Below are 26,103 nucleotides of genomic sequence, written 5' to 3' on the forward strand. Positions count from 1 at the left end.
CCCCGTCTCCTAAATGTCAGCGATGTGCTTTTTTATCTGTAAAGTTCAAGAAGGAGGTCGTCTTACGATCTGAATTGTTAGAGGAAGCTTTTCTCTCCGATTATTATGTTGAATTTTGAACGTCTGTCATTCCAGACTTTGGAAAAGACTGTGTGTTATATTGCATTTAGTTCTCCCAGCTTCTTAGTTGAATGATTGATTGATTGGTTCCCATATCCTGTCATTTTGTCTCGCTGTCAAATGCATATTTTTCAGTCGTATCTCATAAACGATTAGTAGTGCCAAGATTTCTTTCTTTCTCTCTCTTTTTTTTTTTACAGGTTTCCATGATTTTCTTTTACAAAAGAGCTTTTGTTTGTTCGATTGTAATTTTTCCTCGTGCTCAGAATCTCAGCGATGGTTTTTTTTTTCTATCTTCATTGAGAGAATGGCAAATATTGAGTTTTCAGATACCGAAGAAAGTCTTTTTTCTGTTCCTTTTTTTATTTCACGGTACTTTGAAGTTTTTTTTATTTTTAATTTTTATTTTTTTACTCTACCAAAATTTGTCATGAGGAGAACGCTGCTAACGTCAATAAACTGTTTTATTTTTTTCAGTTTATTTTTTTAATATGACTTTTTTTAGTTTGGGAGTTTTTTTTATTTTTTTTGCAGTAAAGAAGCATCAACAGCGGAGTGTACCAATGCGTCGAGTGTATATTTTTTTCTTATATATTATTGTGGTTTTAACCGTGTATAATTTTATTAGCAATCCTCCGTTGCATATTAACTCCAGTGCATTATTATTATTATTATTATTATTATTATTATTATTATTATTATTATTATTATTATTATTTTATTATTATTATTATTATTATTATTTACATCGTGTAACCCGAATTACGAATGGCTATTTTACTGGCGTACTCACACCTCGTGTGGAGCACTGTAGGCATTACTTAAGAGTCTTTGCTTCGCCCTTTCAACCCCTAGCTGCAACCCCTTTCATTCCTTTTACAGTACCTCCGTTCGTGTTCTCTTTCTCGCACCTTTCAAACCTTTTGACTGTCAAGTTCCGTATTCTGTTCTATGCCGTCATTAATGACGGTGATATACGAGAGGGTCGAGACAGCTAACGTCGATGTTAGAGATTTTAACGTAATTTCTCAATGTAAGACCAAAATTACCCCGGGCTAGAAGACGGTAAGGCTATACCTTGTCAGGCACTAGATTGCACACTGAAGAATATATAGATTTACACATTATTATTATTATTATTATTATTATTATTATTATTATTATTATTGTTGTGGTGATAATATTGATTATTATTATTATTATTATTATTATTATTATTATTATTATTATTATTATTATTATTATTATATTATTATTATTATCAGGAATCAGGATATTTGTCAAAAAGTGTATCAGAAATATATATATTTTTCTTATATATTTTGCGCACATTTCTTGGTTTCCATACCCATCAAAGAAAATAAAGCAAAATAATTAAAATAAAAAACTTTTTTTATAAATAGTTTTTAAAAATATCCTTAAAATTAATGACGAATAAGGAATAATGGGAATTCTACTATAGGTTAAGGTTCAGATTAAAGAATTATTAAGGAGAATTGAAAAAGACCCTGTTTAAGGTTAATTCGTTGAAAACTGCTATTTTTTAAAAAAAATTATTATTATTATTATTATTATTATTATTATTATTATTAATTATTATTTATTATTATTATTATTATTATTATTATCAAAAGAAGAAAAATATGGTGTAACCGACTGCACATAATTCCACATTCGCTTTAGAAACTCATTCGGAATTAACCAAATTAAAAGTCAGAGTAGCATCGAAGAATAACAATTCCCGTAGTCGCGCCATTGTTGTAGTCTATGTTGTTGTTTTTGTTGTTCGTGTTGTTCCCTATTCGAGCGGTTGGTGAGCTTTAATTAACGGAGAATTCCCCCCTACGTACGGACTAGAGCTTGGGAGAGCTCTCTCTCTCTCTCTCTCTCTCTCTCTCTCTCTCTCTCTCTCTTCTCTCTTATCTCTTTCATCTCTATCCCTCCCTCTCTCTCTCTCTCTCTCTCTCTCTCTCTCTCTCTCTCGTACGGGAACTCGTCATTTTGAGATGATAAATCTTCGAACTTGAAGTTGTTTAAAGTTGTTGCGAAATTTACGAATGAACTCGTTTTTTTTTCCTTTTTTTATTTTTTGGTACAAGTTATGACATAAGTTAGTTCTGCGGTCATTAAGAGCATTGAAGTTAGTCGCTAATTACGGTCATAACTCGCGGGATATATGCCGGCTCTCTCTCTCTCTCTCTCTCTCTCTCTCTCTCTCTCTCTCTCTCTCTGAATATCTTTCTCTGCCTCTTTCTCTCGCTCTATCTCTCTCTCACTGTCTCCCTCTTTCTCTCCCTCAGTTTCTCTCTTTCTCTCTCTCTCTATCTCCCTCTCAACCTTTCTCCCTCTCCGTTTTTCTCTCCCTCAATATCACTCTCTCTCTCTCTCTCTCTCTCTCTCTCTCTCTCTCTCTCAGTTAATCCCGGTGTTTAGGTCACCGGAAGGATTTCGTGGGTAGCCCACCATCCCGGGGGATGTAGAAAAAAAAAACAAAAAAAACAGAATTCTATGACTCCATCTTCATCCATGAAGATGTCATATCCTAACCCTTTTTTTTAATTTTAATGTTTTAGAATTTTTTTTATCAGTGACGCTTCGCGTCTTAAGGAGAATAATTGCACAAATATCCCACTGATACTTGTGTTACCAGTTTTAGATAAAAATGCTGTTTAAATCGTCAGTAGATATATTTTTCCTTTTAAAAGTATACCAACATACCTTTGATATGAGTATCGATATTTTTTCTTCGACATCATTACCTCGCTTTGTTTGATATTGAAATGATAAGATAACATAAGAGCACTTAGAGATTATTTAAAATCACGTAAGAACATCTGATTACCAGTCTCATAGGGATTATAAGAAAAAAATAAGACGATACCTTTAAACTTAAACAAGATGTCTTGATGTCTCAAAGCCAGACAATCGACATGTAAAGAAATACAACACTCACGAGATCGATATATAGATATATATATATAATATATATATATATATATATATATATATATATTATAATATATAATAATATATATATATAAGAGTGTTGTATTTATTTACATGTCAATTGCCTGGCTTTGAGATATCAAGACCTCTTGTTGAAGTTTAAAGGTATTGTCTTATTTTTTTTTATAATCCCTATGTATTGAGATGCAGTGGGTCACGATGAGGTTGAAAATACAAGGTAGAATAAAACAAGGTCTATAGAATATATTTCTTGGAATTAACTGTGTTATCATATTATCGTTTGTTCTTAGAAGAGCAAGAAATGGCTACTGTGCATGTTGCGATGGAGAATGACTTTGTTTCTTGCTCTACGGAGCGGTGGTGTTGAAATGGATGAGTTATGAGGATGGTACTCAGTATTGTGAGTAAGACATCCTCTCTCTCTCTCTCTCTCTCTCTCTCTCTCTCTCTCTCTCTCTCCTTCTTTCTTTTTTCTTTAAACGCACGGGTATTTTGTATAAAACTTGCTTTAGCAAATTATTAGTCTACTTACTTTCCCGTGTCATTTTAAAATAAATAATAATAATACTTTGTAATACTCGAAATATTTGAATAAATAATAATAATAATAATAATAATAATAATAATAATAATAATAATTTAAATAATACACGAAATTTGTATCACGAAATATTTGTGAATTTTTTTTTAGCAACCAGTTTGTGTGATTGAATTTTCCTTATTCTTATAAGAAAATAACTATAGTATGGGTATTGTGGCGTTATGCCCGACTACCCAAAAGACCTGGGATAATGGTATTGTGCCCAATTACCCGAAAAGACCTCTGAAGGCAACCTTAGCGAGGTAGGACGGAGGTAGGACACAAAAAATGTCTTTTGACAGCAACAGCGGATCTAATGAAACAGCGATCGTTATTTTTATGTATCCAATCATAGTTGTTTGTTTATTAATTGAACTTTATTGTATATTAAGTCTCTGAAGTTGTTAATGAATTTCAATGACATAAAAGAAAAAAACGAGCAAATCAAGTTTTCTGCACAGCGTATAATCCTGTACGAGTCGCGGCCCATGAATCTTTCAGCCACGGCCTGGTGGTCGCCTGTCCTATAGCGTTGCCAGACGCACTTACATGGCTAAATTTAACTTAAATACAATCAAAACTACTGAGGCTAGAGGGCTGCAATTTGGTATGTTTGATGATTGGGGGTGGGGTGATCAACATACCAATTTGCAGCCCTCTAGCCTCAGTAGGTTTTAAGATCTGAGGGCGGACGGAAAAACTGCGGACAAACGGACAAAACCGTCACAATAGTTCTCTTTTACGGAAAACTGAAAGGCGGATACTGATGTTTATATTATTCTGATTATTTTGATGGAACTGTTTATCCAGCCGATGGTGGGTGGAATTTAAATGTATAATTCTGATTGTTCCTTTAATACTGATATTTCATTGTACCTGTTACGGGTAAGCGCAGGAATACTCCGTATATGAAAGCGCATGTTAGGAAAAATGCAAATTTCTTTTTAATTAGATTTTTTAATTTTTTGAAATTGTATTCATTATTTTATTGTCCTTTTTCAGGATATTCGTCTCCATTATTGTCACTTCCTGGAAACCAACTTATCGTTTTGTGAGTATTATTATTATATTATTATTATTATTATTATTATTATTATTATTATTATTATTATTATTATTATTACCTGGAAACCAACTTATCGTTTTGTGAATATTGACTCCATTGTCCCATTTTACTTTAGATGAAAGTAGTTATTATTATTATTATTATTATTATTATTATTATTATTATTATTATTATTATTGAATGCTTCTCCACTCCAGGGTCTTTTTCCAATCAAATCTAAGCATTTACATTTAAAATTAAATATAAATACTTAGAAGTAAACACGTTACACAGTGATTTTGTGGGTTTCTTTTTCAATCTTCAGAAGAAAACTGTAAGACGTTTTTGTTTGGTTTATCATGTACCCACAGCAACACTACAACAGAAGTACATTTCAACAACTGTATGAAGTTGCTGGAACTCAAGCTGTTCATTATGCATGAAGATATGAAACACAACTTTACAAAGCCAAAGCCATGAAAAATAAGATCTGGTTTATAAGTGAATGTTTGAAGAACAAAGTGTGTCCAAAAACATATGGCTGGATTATTATTATTATTATTATTATTATTATTGTTATTATTATTATTATTATTATTCATGCTTTTAAAAAGGGGGGCGTGTCCCTCTATGCTACGGTTGGTTTGATTACAACCACCATATTATAGTTAGGAATGCTGAATTTCTTTCATTCTCAAAAGAAGATAGTACAGTATATATATATATATACACATATAAATATATATATATATATATATATGCGTGTGTGTGTGTGCGTGTAAATATGTAGCTATATATGTAGCGTGTATGTAAATATATGACGGCTTTATGAAAAGGCGACATTAGAAAATCTCGCGTCAATACATCAAAGGCATTGATGGGAAATGTATTGTTGTTGCTTCTGTTATTGTTGTGGGGCCCTTGTGTTGTTTCAAAGCACCACGAAGCAGCTGCCTTGAATCTCTATCCTTCAGCTTCAATCGAGTAATTGATGTGGCAATTGGGCGTAATTGTTTACCATTGTAATTGACTTGTTATGTCCAAATCATGCCAACTCGTTGATGTATAATTGTGCGCACCTCATCAACGTCTGTATGTTATATATATATATATATATAATATATACATATTTATATATATATATATATTTATATATATATATATACTATATATATGTGTGTGTGTGTGTGTGTGTGTGTAAATGGATACATGAGCGAAATTTGCAAGATGTGTGTACATGAGAACATAACTACCCAAGAAGCAGAAACATGTCAGCCATTGACGATGCTTGTAAACCGGTATGTGTACATATTATATACATACATACATACATACATACATACATACATACATACATACATGACAGGAAGTAAGGATGTAGTAGGATAGCAGAAGAAGAAGAAGAAGGATTGCAGAATCCACTTACTAGGAGGTATTGGAAAGGATTGGTCCTTAATGTTCTGGAAGCACGAAAGTGCTTGCTAGAGTATAGTAGTGACTGGCGCTGTGTGCGTGCGTGTGTGTATGTGTGTGTGTGTGTATGTCCGTGTGTATTACAAGGCGTTTTGTCACGATGCGTAAAGTGTGTATATGTAGGAAAAGCTTAATGTGGGGGGTAATGTTGAAAAATATTTGCGTCATGAAATTAGTGTAAAATCGTATCCACACAATGAGGCGCTCACAGAGAGAGAGAGAGAGAGAGAGAGAGAGAGAGAGAGAGAGAGAGAAGGGGCGCTTGCTGAGAGCGTGCGTGAATCTCTTATTAAATAAATGTTCGGAAGCGACTAATTCAAGGACCGCGGTCTTTCTGGGTGATTCATTCCGTCCTTTAGGAAATTACCGGATTCAGTGGCGGGGAGAGGAAAGGTGAACCCCCCTCCCCTTCCCCTGTCTCACCATCAGCCTCCCCCCTTCCAACCCTTTCCCGCTCCCCCACCCCCATATCCGTCCATGTTTAATTTCCTTTCATGGGAATTACACGCGTCATAATTCTTTTCTCTTTTGTGTTCTAAGATTTCTCGATTTATTCTTTTTTTAGGAGAATTTTTTTTTTTTAGGTTTTTTCGATTTATTCTTACAAATGTCTTATTTTATTATTAGGCAACGAATGTCTTATTTTGTTTTACGATTTTTTTTTTCGATTTATTCTTACAAATGTCTTATTGGTTTATTTTTTAGGAAATATTTTTTGTTTTTTTTCGATTTATTCTTGCAAATGTCTTATTGGTTTTTTAAGGAGAATGTTATTTATGTTTTTAGTTTTTTTTTCGATTTATTCTTGTAAATGTCTTATTTTTTAGAATTTTCTTTTGAATTTTTTTTCGATTTATTCTTGCATATGTCTTTGTTTTTTTTAGGACAATTTTTTAAAATGTTTATTTTATTTTATTTATTTATTTTTTTAGGTTGATTGGCGTTCATTAAATGTCAGACCTTCGTGTGGCTCGTGCTTAGAGCATCTGCATCAATGTTTGCACGTATTTTAGCAGTGTGGTTGCAAGGCCAGTCGTCAGATTATATTCCCTGTTCACTGAGCAAGAGCCCATGCTGCCACAAGGCCACAGTGACATAATACTATAACGACAGCAGTTGTAGAAGCAAGCTCCTTCAGTTATTACCTCAGGCAATTATCTTATAAATAAAAATGTGACTAATAAAAGCAATAAATAAATATTAATGCAAAATGTAGGTGGACTTATGGGGCTTGCAACGTCATCGTCATCCCAAAATTAGTGCTTAGACCCTTAGGAGTCTCTCTCATAGGAGGGTACTTCCATCAGTGCACCTCATGGGGCGCACTGTAGGCATTGTTAAAGGCTCTTTGCAGCGTCCCTTCTCCTATAAGCTGCATCACCTCTCATTCCTTTTACTGTACCTCCATTCATATTAACCTTCCTCCATCTTGCTATCCACCTTCTCTAACAATTGTTTCAGAGTGCAACTGCTCTGAGGTTTTCCTCCTGTTACATCTTTCAAACCTACTTTCTCAGTTTCCTTACCAGCGCTGAATAACCTCAAAGGTCCCAGCGCTTGGCCTTTGACCTAAACCCTGTATATTCCATTCCTTAGGAGTCAAGTTAGCGTGGTCATTATAGATCAAAACAACCTCCTTGGGGTCACAATGAAACCCGAGAGGTCACAGGATTGTAGCGAGGGAGGGATAACGGGAGAGAAGGGTGCTGCTGCTTAGAATGTTTTGCGCGCGCGCAGGTGCGAGCGCATCTGCTGGTCAGTTAAGGGATGAGAAGGATCCTTCGCAGATGGCAGGATCCATTAAGTTCAGATTCCTTGTAACGAGGATTCTTTGAGTATTAAACTGGTATCTATTTTTATGTGGTAGTTAATTTTTTTTCTTGTCAAAGTAGATGATTATATTTTCCTGATTATATAATTAATTAGTCAATTTTTTGTTAAAGTAGCTGATTATATTTTTCCTGATTAATTAGTTAGTTAATTTCTTGTCAAAATAGCTTGTTGTATTTTTCCTTATTAATTAGTTAGTTAATTTTTTTTATCAAAGTATATGATTATATTTTCCTGATTAATTAGAGGTAACAAAAATTCGCTTGACATTGCCCATTGGAAGGATAATATATCACTGAAAAAGGCACAGGAGTCGCATAGGAGATAATAAAATAGAAAAGAATGAACAGTCTCTTAATAATTTTTTACATCAAAAATAATGACGTTGAACACAATTAACATAAAAGGTTACTATCCTTTAAAAAAAAAAAATCGAACAAATCGACAAAAGGTCCCAGGGTCGTAAATGGTTAACAGAATGAATAAGAGAGGCAAACAAACCAGACCAGGATTAAGATAGATCCTGCGATGGTCAGGAAGACGCGGCGGCCGAACTCCCAGATGGGACCCAAGGTCACGGTCGTCGACCCCTAATCCCAGGGTGCCCTCCCTCCGCAAGTGGTCATTGTACCTGCTGGCTGTCTCGTGCCCTCTTTTATTGTGTGCTGTCGTTTCTTTCCTATCGTATGTCGTTTTTTCCCTCTCGCCTATTGTCGTTTCTTTCCTATCATCTGTTATTGTTTTTTCCTCTTGTCTGTTATCGTTTCTTATCTATCTTATCGTCTGTTATCGTTGCTTGCCTATTGTCTGTTATCGTTTCTTCCCCATCGTCTGTTGTCGTTTCATTCCTCTTGCCTCTTATCGTTTCTTTCCTATCGTCTGTTGTTGATTTTACCTCTTGTCTGTTTTCGTTTTTTTCATATCGTCTGTTATTGTTTTTTTTTTCCTCTTGTCTGTTGTCGTTTCTTTCCTATTATGATATCGATTCTTTCTTCTAGCCTGTTATCGTTTCTTTCCCCTCGTTCATTATCGATGTTTTCCTCTATGTGTTATTGTTTCTTTCCTATCGTGTTATCGTTTCTTTCCTATCGTCTATTGTCGTTTCTTTCCTCTTATCGTTTCCTTCCTATCGTCTGTCATCGTTTCTTTCCATCGTTCGTTATCATTATTTTCCTCTAGAGTGTTATTATTTCTTTCCTATCGTGCTATCGTTTCTTTCCTATCATCTGTTGTCGTTTCTTTCCTCTTATCGTTTCTTTCCTATCGTCTGTCATCGTTTCTGTCCTTCTTATTTGTTATTGTTTGCATTATTTCATTTCTTTACAAGAACTCGCTGAATATCGGCATCACATGAGAATCACTGTGCTATCAGTTGGTTCTTCAAATGAATGAAAAATTTAGTTAGATAGAAAGAGAGCTGATTGCATGACTGTAGAATGCTTGATTGCAATTAAAAGTGGGTCTAAAATACTTCGGACTAAAGTATTTAATGGATCATAATCGTTAGAAGGGTTATGAAAATATACTTAGAAAGAGCTGACAGAAATGGTATAACATATTAGGGGACGATAGAAAATTGTTTACATTGTAAATTGTGATGAATTTCTTTACGAAAGAGTTTATGCATTCGAAGACAAGTGAATGACAGCAAGTACTTTACAATTTCACTTAAAGCTCATCGTATTTAAGGAAAACTATATATTCTTTTCCTGGGATGCATAATTGTGTACGTGTGTTTGTGTAAACATGTTTCTTTATAAATTACAAAGAACGGGACAACAGTGTCGAAATGCCCAATAAAACCGAAGCCTTTTCTTTCGATGCATTATTTGGGCATTTGCTTGTGTTTGTGTGTGTGTGTGTGTGAGAGAGAGAGAGAGAGAGAGAGAGAGAGAGAGAGATTGGTACAACTTTTGTAGTTGATGGGCCACCGGGCATTTTTATTCCGCGGACCGAAATTGGAACCCTCCCTCCACCCTCCCCTCAAAAAAAAAAAAAAAAAAAAAAAAAAAAAAAAAAGAGGAAATGGAATAACGAGTGGGTCGCAATTGACACAGAGCTGGTGAATTTGCGGAGGAGTGGTTTGCTTTTCCTTGTTTCGTATTCCAGCAGTTAATTCCCCTAAAGGTTAATGGCCACATTGGATGTGTGAATGAGATTAAAAGGCGTGGATGAACATTTACACTTTTAATTTGGTTTCAGGACCTGAGTTCTGAAGCTTTTGCTGTGTGTGTGTGTGTGTGTGTGTGTGTGTGTGTGTGTGCGTGCGTGTTTGCGTTGTTTTATAGCCATGGATTATTAATTTGCCGTTGTTGGTTTGTCAATTGCAGTTTTATTATTATTATTATTATTATTATTATTATTATTATTATTATAAAAAATCCTCATAGTAGTGAGTCTTCAAATGGAGAAACAAATCCACTGTTATGTAAATGTACATATATTTTAAATTTAACACTCCAAGGATTTAAGTTTCAATATATGTACATTTACATAACTATGGATTTGTTTCGCCTTTAATTATTATTATTATTTATTATTATTATTATTATTATTATTATTATTATTATTATTATTATTATTATAGATGATTTGTATCGATTATTTTTTTATATTATGTGTTTGGGAGACGAGTGGCACAAATTACAGAAACTGTAATGCTGGATTAGGAGCTGTAATAATAATAATAATAATAATAATAATAATAATAATAATAATAATAATAATAATAATAAAAGCCAGTTATGTGTTAATGCAGCTGGGAAAAATACCAAAATGAAACATAGAATAGAATAAAATTTAGAACTTAGGCCAAATGCCCAACGCTGTTGGGATCTATGAGGTCATTCAGTTCTGGAAAGGAAATTGACAGTAGTAGAAAGGTTTGAAAGGTGTAATAGGAGGAAAACCTTGAAGCAGTTGCACTATGGAACAATTGTTAGGAGAGGATGGAAAGTAAGAGCGAAGAAAGAATATGGGAGGAGGTACAGTAAAAGGAATAGAAGGGGTCGCTGCAAAGAACCTTATAAGTAATGCCCACAGTGCACCGCATGGAGTGCAGTTACGGTAGGTGATTGGTCGATATGAAGATGCTGTAATTTCTATATAGCAATCCTATTTAAAGAGTTAAAAGGCAAATCTAGTCTAAACTTGACCTGATTTTGGAGATCATTTGTATTTTCATTCCAGAATCTTTGTTTTTAATTAATATAATTTAATATGTAAGTTATACTCTGTATTTATACATATTTCCGCGTATTTAAGCAGATATATATAATTCTGTCTATACATAACATATATTTTATTTGTTTGCTTGTTTTGTTTATTTATATATTTGTTTACAATCGTTTAATTTATCTTCACGCGTAGAAATAATAACATTGATATAATACGCTGCGCTTGTAATTTATATAAGCCCCTGTCATTTATATATATAAAAAATAATATACTTATTCCACCATGCTATTGGATGATTGGCTCTTCCACCACCAACCCTCAACGCCTTCTATTTATTTATTTACTCGCTGTTTGTTTTGTGCATTTTGCCGAATTAAATAACCCACTCTTAGCCTTCCGATCGATGTCCCTATGAATATTCAATGTGGGTTCCGCAACCAGTTGGAATGACATAACAGCATTGGAAATCATTTTGGGGGGGTTATCTGGATTCACCTCTCCCCCTCCCCCCACCACAGTCTCCCTTTCGCGCGCGACTGGGGGAACTCTTTAGACTTTGGGAACAATTATCTTTTGAGATAAAATTCTAATTTGTTGGGATTCTTAAGAGATGTCTTTTGTTTTGTTTTTTGAATGCGTTGATTTTTTTTCTTTTTTCAGAGGGAGCAAAGTGTTTTAAAAACAATGGGGAGATATTATAGTGCGCACTAGCATCGCATTTTATGACTTTGTTTACCTAATTCTTGTTAAGATCAAGCTGGCCTCATGCCAGCACGGGCTTTTGCTCATAGAACAACCCGTAGACCTACCTTTGCATGTATGTATTCTTAAGCTGTTTTGGTTAAAAAAGCTTGTTTCTTTAGATTTTATGACATTGAATAAAAGCATGGCAAGTTTTAGTAGATTAGTAGATCTCATTCTGGATCTCAAAAATAAATAATAAATAAATGAATAAATAAATAAATAAATACATAAATAAATAAAATAAAAATATAAAATAAAACTTGAATAATTCTGGATCTCCCCACCCCAAAAAAAGATTAATAAATAAATAAATAAATGAATAAAATAAAAATAAAACTTTAATATTTACAACACTAAAAACCTGCATGGGAGAGCATTTTACACAACTGGAATTAAAGAAAATAAAATTGAAATCGTCTCTAAGCAACTGAGATGGAATAATAAGAATGAGAATGCATTCATTGTTATTAATACTTTTTTTTTGTACTATCGTACTAGTGGCGCTCAAATGTGATACAGAAGTCCGGGAATTAGCGAGCAAGTGTTGAGCAACTTTGTCCCCAAAGCCACACTTGTTTTGTGTCGATGAATATACGCAGCGATAACAAGGAAGTGACGCCGGGCGCCAGTTACTGGAACATCGTGTGACCCATCCCGGAAATAAAAGCGTGAATCACGCCCCCCCCCCCCCCCGGGGGGGGTAGGGGGTGGGGGAGGGGAAGACATTAGGCTTTTCGTTACATAACAGGCATCAGCGTCTCTTCTCATTATCCGTCACCTTTTGTCATAAATTTGTGACGTGGCGAGAGAAGGCTTGAGCATCTATCTTTCAACGTCACACCTTCCAAGAAGAAGCAGAAAGGGAGAAGAAAAAAAAAAAACTCTCCTGCTGAGTAACGTGACAAACCTACAGCTTCGTACGTCGGGTGGGCTGCTAACGCTACTCCTGTTACCTTGAAAATGACCCTTCTAGATGCAGTGTCATCAAGTATTGCATGTTGCTAGACGGGGTCCCCCTGAACGCTTGCCGCGCGAAAACAGACTCTATCCACTGCGAACAAAAGGCTCCCTCGGCATAAGGTACTGCGAGAGAGAGAGAGAGAGAGAGAGAGAGAGAGAGAGAGAGAGAGAGAGAGAGAGAGGAACCTCCTCCGAGCGAAGGATGTCTGGAAAAATGACCCGTAAGTAATGGGGCCCTTAGATCGAAAATGGCCGGTCACGTCCCCTTGATCGCTGAAGGGTAAGATATGGCAACACTCTTCAAATCCTTGTTTTTCAACATTAGAGCGGAGTTTTAACAAAGTTACTCGTAGGGAATCTCATGTTCGTATCATAGTTCGAGGGATAGGAACAGTTTGGGGATTCTGGGTTATAATAGTCCTTGCGTGTATCTTCGAGGCCATAATACGCAGCCATGTCGAATGATGGAATTTATTATCATTATATTGAATTAATTCATCATAGTAAAACTGTAGCATCCTTTACAAATCATGCAACTCTTCGACGCAAAACCGAGGTATCAAAAAGCGTCAGTTCGGATATTTAAGTAGAGGGGCATATATACACTCCAGAGGAAACGGATGGTTTTTGGAATGAAGGAAATGGAAATCAATATAGCTGGGGTTGGTGGAAACGGTTGGATGATGTAAAAACTAAGTCAAGTAAGTGAGCGAGCGAGCGAGCGAGCGGTGCGGCGGGGATATTGGCGCGATGTTGGAGGGCCAAGTTTACGCGGCAATCTTATACCAGACTCGCGCCGCGGCCCACACTTCAGTCTAGCCAAGGTACATCCTTTGTCCCACTGCCCTTCTTACCAATTATAACCCATCCCTTTAACTTTGGGGTATTTTAAAGTTTTCACGGTACGTATACATCATCATTGCAACCGCAAGTAACGCGATTCGCTCCCGAACGTGCAAGTCGTGCAGCGTACGGCATTGAAACGACGTTATTAATGCCTTTTATTGATGACTGGTAACACTGTCCCGCCATGACGGGAACGTTGAGTTGCCAAGTCGCTGGGTGCTGGAGGGCTAATTTTGGTTGGATATCACTACCCAATTCTTAGTAGAGAGGACCTTCCGACAATGGCCTTCAGTGTCTTCGTTTGTTGGGGGTGAGTGGGTGGGGGGTAAATTGTCTTTTCTAATGGGGTTGACGAGCCAGGACCTTCGCTTCTCATTGTCAAAAAAGAATGAGTACTTCGTATACCGTTTTGCTGAATTTAGAACTAATTCCTAATTTGTTGTAACTTGCATTCCTGGCTATTGAGAGGAGCAGAGTTAAATTAAAATCCGTTATAATTGTAGGATAAGAATGATTATTTGTTTTCTCTGAAGCATTTTGTATGGTTAAATATTCAGTTGAATGCTTTTCTACGATGTTAATTATTCTTAGAAATGTATTTGAAACATATCGACATCACTTTCTCAGCTCTAGCTTTGAATGACGATTGAGAAAGGAACAACGGTAGCTGGTGTCTTGTATGGATAGGGTTGAGTCCCCGGTCCAAGATGTAGAGTAGATTTCCATGGAAAGGCCGGTGTTAGGAATCGGGCAATATTTTCCCGCCAATACTTGGGGTCCCGCGCACCCACAACCTATTGTTGCCAGAGGTTTGTGGGGGGCGCGGGAAGGGGGGGGGGCCTAGTAGGAAAAAAGAGAGATCAACGTTTTAGATATTTTTCCATTATTGTTGTTACAGCATTTTTTTTTTCATTTCCCTCCAACTGTTGCAACAATGTAGCGGATGGGAGTTTAATATCATTGTTATTGCATATCGACGTCTGCGATGACAATTGTTTAATTGAGTTGATATTGTTGGTGATTACTGTGATCCAAGTAACGGGTGTTCCTTCTTACGTAAGCCCCCACAAAGAGTAATATACATGGAACTCGACAACTAGCGTGCGAGAACCTTCTTAGTGTTTTTCTTTCGTGCCATTTGATATCTTTAAAAACGCCAGTGAGTCTATGATAGTCCTTGCGGCCACAATAAAACATCTTGTGAAGGTAGCAACTCATGAGTTGTTGAGGAGCTCAATTGCTTCCTTCATGCGATGACTTGTTTTTCCACCTGGAAGACATTTAGCTACTTTATTTCGTCTAGAGTACATTGTTGTGCCTAGTTTAGACAAAGGTTCGGTAGCTACCAAGGTGCTTTTTATCCCTTAAGCGTTAACATATGGCTTTTGTCTGGAAGCGCTCTTCTCTATCTATACCGCCAGATCTCCCTATTACGAGCGATATCGCCCCGTTACCCGATAAAGCTCGAAGTCTTCGCTGGTATTTGCGTCCTCCTGAGTTATCGTTGGTGAATGTGATACGATAAGCTGCCTGTACTTCCATAACTCACGCCGGTAATTATCGTTTATTTGTGGCGAAGAAACGAAGATTAGCGAAAAGACGGGTGTGTGTGTGAGCTGAGAGGGAGGGAGTGACCGCAAGAGAGAGAGAGAGAGAGAGAGACGTGCCGCGATCTGGTACACAAGGGCGGGCGACTACCGACCTTAGAGCCACGGGGTGTTGCGCCGAGAGAGAGAGAGAGAGAGAGAGAGAGAGTGGTGATACCATATTAATGGCAAGTACGTTTAAATCACACACGCCTGTTTTTATCTATATTTCTTTGTCGTTTCCTGCTTGCGGGTATCCAGTCGCATTTCACATGAAAGTGAACTATGATATTATAACTTTAAGATGACCGCTTGGGCGCAATATATTCACATAATATAGCAGTATGTGGAAACATCGTTGTATGGATGGATGTCAGTTGGAGGTTTTTTTCTCCGCGTCTTTATAATAAACTCCAAAAAGGAAATAGCTCCCAGTAATCACCGTAGGCGCTGGCCACTCTTCGGGGGATGGGAAGATGCGCCTCCTTTCTTTTTATAGTTATCTCTTCTTCGTCTTTTATATTGTTGTCGCCTTCTTGTGTTTTTTTCGTTGGACTCTTACTCGAAGTTTTGGTCTCGGTCTCCGTGAATGACTTTGAGGTCGGTCTAGATTCTATAACTAGATTAAACTTATGTCTTGGGGAGCTATTTATAATTAATAAATTTATTTATATATCACGCCCAATTTACCGATAGGAGATTAATATTACAGCGCTATGAAGGGAATCCTAAGATCGTTAACTTAACTTTTTTTATTTGGGCAGATAGTGTGTCTGCTGTCTGGTTCTGCGCTTCCATTAAGCAACGACAAGGGGTTGAGGCTTATCTAAGTACCTTGCAATCGATTTGAGTAGATAATTGAGCGCGTTCTGTCACGGCGCTACACACACACACACACACACACACACACACACACACACACACACACATATATACTATATATATATATATATATATAATATATATATATATATGTGTGTGTGTGTGTGTGTGTGTAGCGCCGTGACAGAACGCGCTCAATTATCTACTCAAATCGATTGCAAGGTACTTAAATAAGCCTTTATAACATATATATATATATAAATATATATATATATATATATAAAGGTTTTTTGCCACGAAGGAAAAAATGAAAAAAAAAAAACTATTTATTGCATAGCATCTCATCGTTTTATATACTTCGTGATCAAGTTATTCATATATATATATATATATAAATATATATATATATATATATATACATTGTGTGTACGTCTAAGTATGTATTTCCAAAAATGTAAGTCGTTACAGAGAGAGAGAAGAGAGAAGAGAGCTGATAAATGTTTGGGCATTCAGTGAAACCGTTGTTTGAAAAAGTGAAGAGCGGATATCAAAAATTAAAAAGTTTCATCGTTAGCCCGCGAAGCTGAGCCATTTCAGTGTGGCTTTACTTTGTGTGTGTGTGAATAAATGTGCGTGTGTGTGTGTGTGTGTACGTGTGTTTGTGGGGTCAGTAGCCTAAGTAAGGGCTCTGCAGACTGACACTACAACCTGTGTGGGGGTGGGGGTGGGGGGACGAGGGGGGTGTCAGTAATCCCCTACCACACTAACAAACCTCTGTTCGGCAATCGCTCGGTCGCCGATGCCCTACGCAACTTTATACGCATCTAAATAAATCTTTCTTTATGCGCGACATCTTTGTGTGCGTGTCTCTAAAAAAAAAAACAAGTGTATCGGGCCCATCTCTCTCTCTCTCTCTCATATGCACAAGAGGTTTGTGTCTCTGTCTGTCTTTAAAACGTATCTGCGCGAGTTAAGTGTGCATATGTTGTTTACATGTGTGTGCAAGAGCTTTTTTCTCTCTTGACAAACACACATATGAACTCATGTTGTCATACGCAACTAGAGTCTACTTTCATAATTGGTACTGTGCCAGCTGTACTACCTAATACTCCAAAAATAATCTAGTAAAAAAAATCGTACCTAAAAAAAAATATGGCTGATTTAAGGTCATCGTATCGTGTTACATTGTATTTCCTTTCCCATATCTGACTCAGAGCTGGACGAACTCAACAGACTTCGGTCTCTTATCACGAATGCGCCTATTTTGACACACCTATATACATATGTGGCAGATGTACTCGTAGTCCTTCTTTCGCAGTTCACACCCTCCAATTTTTTTCTTCAATGCAGACACCATTCCCTCGCCTCCCCCCAACCCCCCTTCCCACCTCCGATCCCCCCCTAAGCCTAACACCACCCTCGCTTCTTGAACCACGGGGCCGAGGGGGGTGGGGAGAGAGAATGGATTGGGGTGGGGTTGTAAACGGGAAGCGCCTTTAAGGGGGTGCGGGGTGTGAGAGGGCGGCCTCCCGGTACACATATCCTTACTGATATTGAGTACAGTTTCAGAGTTGTGGGGGTAGGGGGGTTGGGGGGGAGGTTTGGGAGATAATGCGAGAGAGGTATGTTCTCTATCGTATATGTTAACGACGCCTCGTCATTGTTGTTATACACGAAAACAACCTTCAACGTTATGAGACGCTTCGTCACTTCGTGTAAATCTTGTAAGAAAAGTTAAAATGCACGTGTATTGCTGCTGTGTACGTGCGTAGTGAGGGTGCGGTGGTGTAAGTTTCGTCATACCGAGTGAATCATATGGTGATGAGACACTTTCTTTTACACTACTTTCGCCCGCCCGGTTCTTTCATTGCATGCCACGACGCATACACGCACAACATCCATCTCTCCTCTGGTCGAATCACACTCCCCTTTTCCGCCATGCAAAGGTGAAACGAAATAAACTGTCGTGCAATGAGATGCGGGAAGAACTCTCGACGAAGTTTACTTGTCTGGAGACATAAATATCAATAGAATAGAGGTTATAATTGTCACCATTTGTCATTTCCTGAACTCATCCACGAGGGCTATGATGTCGGATGGCGAAATTATGCACTGATTTTTTAAATTTTTTGGCGGTGCAGTGGGATTTTGGTTTCTTTTGGCCCGCCGAATAGTTGGATATGACTTAGAGGACTCGTCTTTAAATTTTCACAAATATAGAATGCATAGAAAGCGGCTATTAAAAATAAGACGTTGGATATGGCAACGGCAAATTCTGCCACTCGACATCTTGGGACGTAGCGAGCGAGCAACACAAGAATTTTTGCGCAATGTCGCTGAATTTTCCTGGCAAATAGGTAAGTGATCGTCTGCAGTGAATGCATACGAACGATCGAGTTGCAATAGCCTTCTTCTTCTGGCTTCTGTTTGTTTAGGCCTGATGGTTAAAGAGCTTAAATGCAATAGTTTCATGCAGAGACCAAATAAACAAATGGAGTCATAATGGCATCGGGCCGATGCTCTAACGGGGTTTTGAGCTTTGATACCTCAAACGCCTCTTAATGAAATGGTTTAAATCACTTCAAAAAAAATTTTTAAAAGCCGACCTGATGCAACAATTAAGCGTTTGTTTTTCGTGAGTTGTGATTTCTGGAAGGTGATTGATGCTTAATTAGTAGGAATGAAGAGGCGGTGGGTTTTCTCCCCTGCAGGTGGGGGCTGCAGAGGCGAAATTCCCAAGTCTCTCGGCTCTTACTCCGTAACCTCGATACTTGGAATCCTTTCCGGAACCCAGTGTTATTGAGTTTCTTGGACACTGATTCTCCTCGGCAAGAGCGAGCATTTTTCCCGAGATGTCGTCCGGAATCGCTCATAGATACCAGATAAATAATTACCTCTCGATTTACAGAAGTCGGGTTTGGACACACGATGTCGGTGAGGGGGAGGGAAGAGACAGAGGTTACAAGGTCTTGCTTTTTTTCTCTCTTTCTCTCTCTTACCCGGGCAAAGCAAGGCGGTTGGGGTGACCGGTTAGTCGATTTCTGGGGGATGAGTGTTGCCACAATTCTCGATATTAATTACTTTTCGTAGCTTCCCGGCGTGATCGCTAAATATTTCTTTGCGGGATTGCAGGTGAGTGCATTAACAATCGGCGTGTGTACTTATTTCCAAAAATCAAAACGGCGTTGTGGCGGAAAAGCGAATAATCGGAAAGTAAATTTCACCTTCTGTGATGTACCCTAACGATGTGTGTTCGTACGTCGATGCGAGAGTTTGCTTGGTGAGTTTGGGGTTATACAGACTTATTCGTTCAGTCAGCAGTCTTGTAGTGGTTCCGTGAGGTGCTCGTGTCGTGGGATTTTGTGAAGTGCCAAGGACGCCTTCGCGTGACTTCAAGTGGTTGTATTTTATTGGTCTTAATATTTTGCCGATCACGTGCTGTGTTTTTTAATAGACGCAGGAAGTATTTTGGAGCTATCTGAACTGCCCTTTTTTGGTAAGTTCTTCACGTGATTGTGATGTTGGAAAGTGTTGTTTAATATAGAATGGGTTAAAGATGTCGACTTTTCCAGTTTAAGGGGATGGGAAGGAGATTGTGTAAATACGTTACTGAAGGTCTATGCTGTTAAAGAAATACTTCGACGTTGCGCTTTTAAGTAAGAAATTGAACCCGTGTATATTACCCTATGTTGTTTATCTTTAAAAAAAATGAAAAAAATCCAAGGCTTCTATTCTACGCAAAGTGGCATAATGGACCTGCATTTCCCATGGAACCATCTTATTCGTGTTTATTTGATTTCAGTCGAAAGTGAGCCGTCTCAGATAAGAGAGTCCGTCATTATTATTGCAGACCTGGTAGACCCAGGGCTATTATCGTGCATATGTATGCTACTTTAAGAAGAATCCCAACTGCAGATTTTGGTGTATAGTTAAGCCCTCGGTTTCTAACCCAAACATGTGATATAGGTATTATAATGCTGACCAAAGTCTATTAAAACATTTTAAGGAAATTGAGGTTTGCAGTTTTTACATTCAGCATATGCAATTACCCTACATACAATTTTTGGATCGTTCATGTGTGCTTGACGTGACAGGAGGCCGAGGAAGGGGTGATTTGTCAGCTTGAAAGTAGCAGTTTGTTTTGAGGAAAGAAAGTAGCACTTCAAAGAAGCGTGCGGGGGCGGGGAGAGAGAGAGAGAGAGAGAGAAACTGTTGGGGGAGTAGGGGAGAAGTCGAGGAGTGAAGCTGTAATAAACCAGCAAACGCATCACTTGTCTCTTACGCCTCCCTCCCTCCTTCCCGGGACCTCCCCCCCCCCACCCCCCTCCCCCTCCCATACTGCTGCTCCGAAATCTCTGGGGGGACACAAATAGTTTCAGTATTCTAAGGCTCACAAATGTCACCATTTGACATGTTTTTTCAGCATAACGCAATATATCATAATCTTCTATGTCGGTTTATGTCGTTTCCATTGACGAAGGGCACAGACTTCAAGGTAATAACTAAAATGTTGTAATCACGCGTTGGTAACACCAGTAGTTGCGTATATCACTGTGGAAGGGTGTTGCCATATTGAGATAGTGGTGGTGGATTTTTATTTTTTATTTTTTTATTTGCACATATTATCATAGTTACATTAAAGTTTGGTGCGTTCGCTTTATTCTTTGATTGCATTGTCATTCGCTGTGTATTGATATTGAATTTAGAATTGGTACATTGTAATTGTACTTGGTGTTCTGTTTAGGTAGTCAACTCTCACGCTAGTGCTCGTAATTTTTTTAAAATGCTAAATCGTCGTTTCGTACAAACTTCGTACGATTAGACAAAGCTACTCAGAGTGTACCCGAGTTCTCGCAACTTACCGTATACGACTTTTATCCCTTTTGGTTATGTAAAAGGCTTGGGGAAAGGAGTGTACTAAGTGTGGTGGAATGACTTTTGGTTGTTTGTTCGTTTCCATGTAATAGTAATTATTGAAGAGGCTAGAATGGCCAAAGGATATGCTACGGCGTTTAATGCAAGTAAGCTTGCTTATACAAGACGTTTTCAAAAACATGTGATTTGGAGACTAAACCGTTATCCATGTTTATCTTGAGTATTATATACCTTACGTTAAACTAGCTTTTGTGTTTTAGACCTAGTTACAGATCTTCCCAAGTGGTTACGTAACGTTAGAGCATAAATGACCAATCACGGTGAATCATTGGATTTTTATTTATTTTTTTTATTAATCCAGATTCAATCTGTCAAGAGCTTTAGTTTGAAGCCTCGCCAAGCATTGCAGTTAGTGAGTATGCGTGACACATTAGATGGAATTCTGTCTTCTCGCATTAGATTCCGGGGGCGGTATTAAGTATCACAAAAAGTAAAATCTTTTTACCCGCTCTCATATCTTTCCCAACACTTGAAGAACCAACCATGTTGGTATTGAAGTTTATATGTTGACTTCGCTGATTATGGTTCATTCTCAAAGTTTTATGTAATGGAAGTTGTTATTTGCAGTTTCATTTATTATGCTATGAAGTTGTTTCACGCGAAACTGGATTTTACGGTGGCACGGGCCCCTAGACTCATAAGAAGAGTTGACTTGTCAATTCCGAGCAATTATTTCCTCCCTGTAAATAAATCGGAAACATTATTTTTTTCTGGTGATTTAAAGTCGGAAATGAAAATGCCACGATAGTGTTTAACCAACTGCGTGAAGACTTACAAAAAGAAAAAAAACTTTCACAAGCCACTGGCGCTGTTGTTATTAAGGAGATAGGAAATCCGCTCTCCCACGGTTTTTGTGCTCATTGACGCAAGAGGTCTTTCGTGGTGCAATGGTTACCGTTTCGAAGTTTGTAGCTTTGTGGAAGGGGTATATATATATATATATATATATATATATATATATATATATATATATATATAATATTATTATAGGCTTTCTTGGCTTCCTCATTCGAGAGGAGGATTGTTATGACTTGCTTTGTTTATGATCCTGCTTCAACGCACGCAGTGTAGTTCAGCTAAATCACCTGGGGTTAAAGAATATACCGTAGTGCGAATATAAAAACAAAACCTGACCATCAATTAATTTATTCACGACTGTAAATGCACGTGTGGAAGATCATATTCAGAATGCCCTCATTTCATCATTCCACGATATTGGGCGAATGATTTGTTAAATGGTTGAAGACGTTAATTTTCTAAATTAAAAGAACCGCCCCTTTCAAGGTCCGAAGTGTTGAATAAGGAAAACCTGGTGGTGGTGTGTGGTGTGCTTGCAAGCGCGTCCCAGCAGCATGACAAGTCAGGCAACTCGCCGTTGGAGGGTTCACGGTGGGTTTTCGGGCGTCCTTGAACGAGGCGAAGGGACATCGTAGTGCAAAGGTCATACTGTTTCAATTTTTCCCCCTAACCGTTGACGCAGCTCCACCAACCGTAACAAGGCTATGCCATTGCTCTCTCTCTCTCTCTCTCTCAATGCATGGTTAAACTCCACTTTCCCCAATATTTTAACCTTCACGATATCCATAGTTTTGGAAGTTTGTCTGTACGTCAACCGTGATGCCATTTGTGGGAATAGTTCTATCTCTGCAGTAGTTTTCAGGTTGCAGCTTCTGGTATGTTTCTATTTACTGACGTATTCTCCTCACTACCGTTAAGCTTGTTCGCCTTATATACGTGTGTATTTTTATACAAAATATAGCTAACCCCCTGTTAAACTTCATATGCATGCGTGCGTGGGTAGCTATTTCCCCAAAATAGGCAGTGTCTTTTTATATACATAAGAAATCCAAATTGGTGGTGCGTCTAATGGCATATTTCAAAACGACCCAATATATAAATATGACAGCGGAGAGAATAATGACGCGCCAGATCGTATCAATAGTCTAAGCTTCCTTGTAATCACCTGTTACGTCAGAGGTAAAACTACAAACTGGTGGCTCAATAGTCTAAAAGACTTTAAATCTTTGCTGGTAGCGATTTGATGAACGATGCTCTGTGTCCTGTGCTCGTCACGGAACACGTTTTCAGGAGAATATGTGGTCCGGTCGCTTTGTTTGCCATACCTGAGTCTAGAGCTTTAGCTAAGCATTTTTATTCCACGGTTATTTCTCGCCCTCGTTCTCTTAAACTCGAATGAAATTCTTATTACCCAAAATCTTCGATGTATATATATATATATATATATATATATATATATATATATATATATATATATATATATATATATATTAAAAATATGAGTATTGATTTTGTACATAAATTACATATATTGTATATGTATTGAATTGAAAAATGAATGTTGGAAAGATATTTTTTGTCATAGAGAAAAAATTCTTCGACGTACGTCAATCATGTGCACATTTCATCTAGTACAAGTTAAATATGTCAAAAGTTTGAATGCGCGTATAAGTTGAAGAAGGGACATGGCGTGTTACCGATATTTTTTTTAAAATATTCACGAGAGCCGCAGTATCAGAATGCACGCCAGGGAGCATTGTCATTTACCTCCAATTAAAGCTGCGTGCATGGCCAGACTCGCAAATACGGCGGAAGAAGAAGAAGAAACGAGACACCCGTAGTCTTGACCCCCTCCTCTCCTCCCCCCTTCTTCCCCACTCCCACCCCAACCCCCACCTTTCACTTCATCCCTCAAGTGATCAGATTAATGTGGGAGGTTTGGTTGGTGAGCGGGGGGTGGGGGGGTTGGGGTGGGGGGAGAAGACGGGCCTTCCTCGCCAAGAGCCGGAAGAAAAGGCCTTGGAATGATTCGAAAGAACAAAGAGAGAGAGAGAGAGAGAGAGAGAGAGAGAGAGAGAGAGCAGGGGATCCCCGAAAGAAAATGGGGCCTCCGAAGAAATGCGTGGGGGAAGTAAAAATTGCTGATGTGGCAACTCCCTGAGTCACAAATCGGCGTTGGCCTGATGACGCAAGAGGAGGAGTCACAGTTGGTACGGGGGTGGGGTAAGGGGGAGGAGGAGGGTGACGGTGGCCTAGCAGAAGCAGCGCTTTGCCGCCACCCTCTCCATACACACATCCCTTTAGGTGCCCCCCCCTTCCCGTCCCCTCCCATCCCCTTCCCCATTCTTCCTCCGTTACTTCCATTACCTGCGGTGAGTGGCGAATGGCAGCAGCAACTCAGATCCCGTCCCCCCAGAAAGAGATAATGGCAACCCATTGTTGAGTCGATGTTTGTTAAATGACTGAATCCGAAATTGCCGCGTTCATTGCCTCGTTATTGCTATTAAATCCAAGGTGAAAAGGGCCCCCAGTTTATTTGGGAGTTACAATCGCGTGTAGTGTTTATTTGAATACTTTAGTGGGTGGAAAACTTACAACGTCGCAGGGGTTGTTCCTTACATATAGATTGATGTATGTTGTTCTCCTTGTTTTAGTTGTTAGGTGAAATGCAGATGTATTGGTGACTGGATGGATACACCTCAAGGTTATGACGTTGCTATGTTCAGAATACAGATCCTGAGAGATGCAATGTAACCTTACGCAGGTATAGTTATAAATGCAGTAAAGTTTTTATTTTTTTATTTTGAGGAGTGCTTGATGGTGAAATTGAAATGTAAACAAACTTGTGAATTGGGAATGAAAGTTTAAGACATCGCGCCCTACTTGGGCGCTCCGTGATTCTGCGGGTTTAAGTCTCGTACTATTGCTATGCTGTTGCTCTCGAAGTTCAATGTGATGAGTGACTCTTCCACATTTTCTAGTTTCAAGAGGGGATTTTTGCTTGTGTTTTTATCGTCTGAAAGTGGACATAAAGACCATTAGTATTGAATTGCTCGAGATGATATAGCTTTACTGTTGAGTGTTAATCCGAGTCGCTAAGAAGTATTGGTATGTTGGTCACTGGAAATCCTCAGCGTGACTGGGTTCTTGGCCATGGGTCAACTCTCTCTCTCTCTCTCTCTCTCTCTCTCTCTCTCTCTCTCTCTCGGGAATTAAGCCGTACAGTGTGTCCTGTTTTGTTTTGAGTTTCGGATTACAAGTTTATCTGTCCATGAAATGTATTTGTGGTCCATTCTGTAGCAGTGATTTATTTAGTACTAATTATAGAATAGACGAATAGACAAATGGTATGTGCATTGCGTAAGCTCTTGAGATTACAGTTGGATAATAGTTCTAATTAACATTAGTTTAAAATTTGCTGTGTGGGGCCGTTTTGTAGACCTTGGCGAAAACAATGTGTCGGACATGATTGTTAATTTCCTCGTGTCATATATCTTTAGGAACACTTGTTTGCTTCGCTGTCACGTTGGAATTGAATTTCAGGTACCCCATCTTTTGTTCGCATATTTCCGTACTCTTATTTCTTGGTAAGATTGCCTTTCACTTCATGTAGGGTTATTTTTTTTATATATGATTTTTTTCGACAGATCAGGAAACTTGCTTTGGAACAAACCAAAGACACGCATATAGGTGTGTGAATATAGCACTTTTGGGAGTAAAGTTGAAACTTCGACAGTTTGGTTATTGCCAAATATCAGCCTAATTTTTGGGGGGGCTTTAGTAAATTTGTCGTAGCAAAATTTATTATTAATTTGAATTATTTTGAACCTTTTCAGGGTCTGGGTATTTCATATTGAACTAGCATCCTTTCTTATGGTCTATTTTGATTGAACTATCGTTCTATTTAATTACCTGTTGATATTTAATAATTAACTTCATTAGTGGACAATTTAGATTGAGCTGTCAACCAACCGAGAATGGTTCGTGTTGTTTGTCTGCCTTTTTGGCAGGCTTAATCATATCAAGCCATCTACCCTTTCTGCTGGCCATTTTTAGTTCGTAGGTCTGACTTCCTTTTAGAGTGACCTCTATATCTTTATAGTGCTTATTTCGCTTTGGATTCTTTGGCAATTACTTGTCTATTTGTAAGTTAATTTGTGAATTATTCACCCCTTTGGGTGCACTGTATCGAGTTTTTTTTTTTTTTCTCGACGACGCTT

General features: G+C 38.0%; 1 protein-coding gene across 9 annotated transcripts in view; it reads left to right on the top strand.

Annotated features, from left to right (window-relative positions):
* The window catches only part of LOC135221846 (C-terminal-binding protein-like), a 190,361-nt gene that overhangs the window by 140,304 nt on the left and 23,954 nt on the right, over window positions 1–26,103 (top strand). For 3 of the 9 annotated variants that reach the window (XM_064259766.1, XM_064259772.1, XM_064259767.1), the window contains one exon: window positions 4,670–4,718. The exons of 1 other annotated variant lie outside the window; for it this stretch is intronic. The gene's annotated coding sequence lies outside the window, so the exon portion shown is untranslated. Of the gene's footprint in view, window positions 1–4,669; window positions 4,719–4,790; window positions 4,814–19,446; window positions 19,647–26,103 lie in introns of those variants that run through there. 5 more of the 9 variants (XM_064259765.1, XM_064259774.1, XM_064259770.1 and 2 more) reach the window with 3 other exon arrangements.

This window comes from Macrobrachium nipponense, chromosome 3 (assembly GCF_015104395.2).
Source record: "Macrobrachium nipponense isolate FS-2020 chromosome 3, ASM1510439v2, whole genome shotgun sequence".
Lineage (NCBI taxonomy): Eukaryota > Metazoa > Arthropoda > Malacostraca > Decapoda > Palaemonidae > Macrobrachium > Macrobrachium nipponense.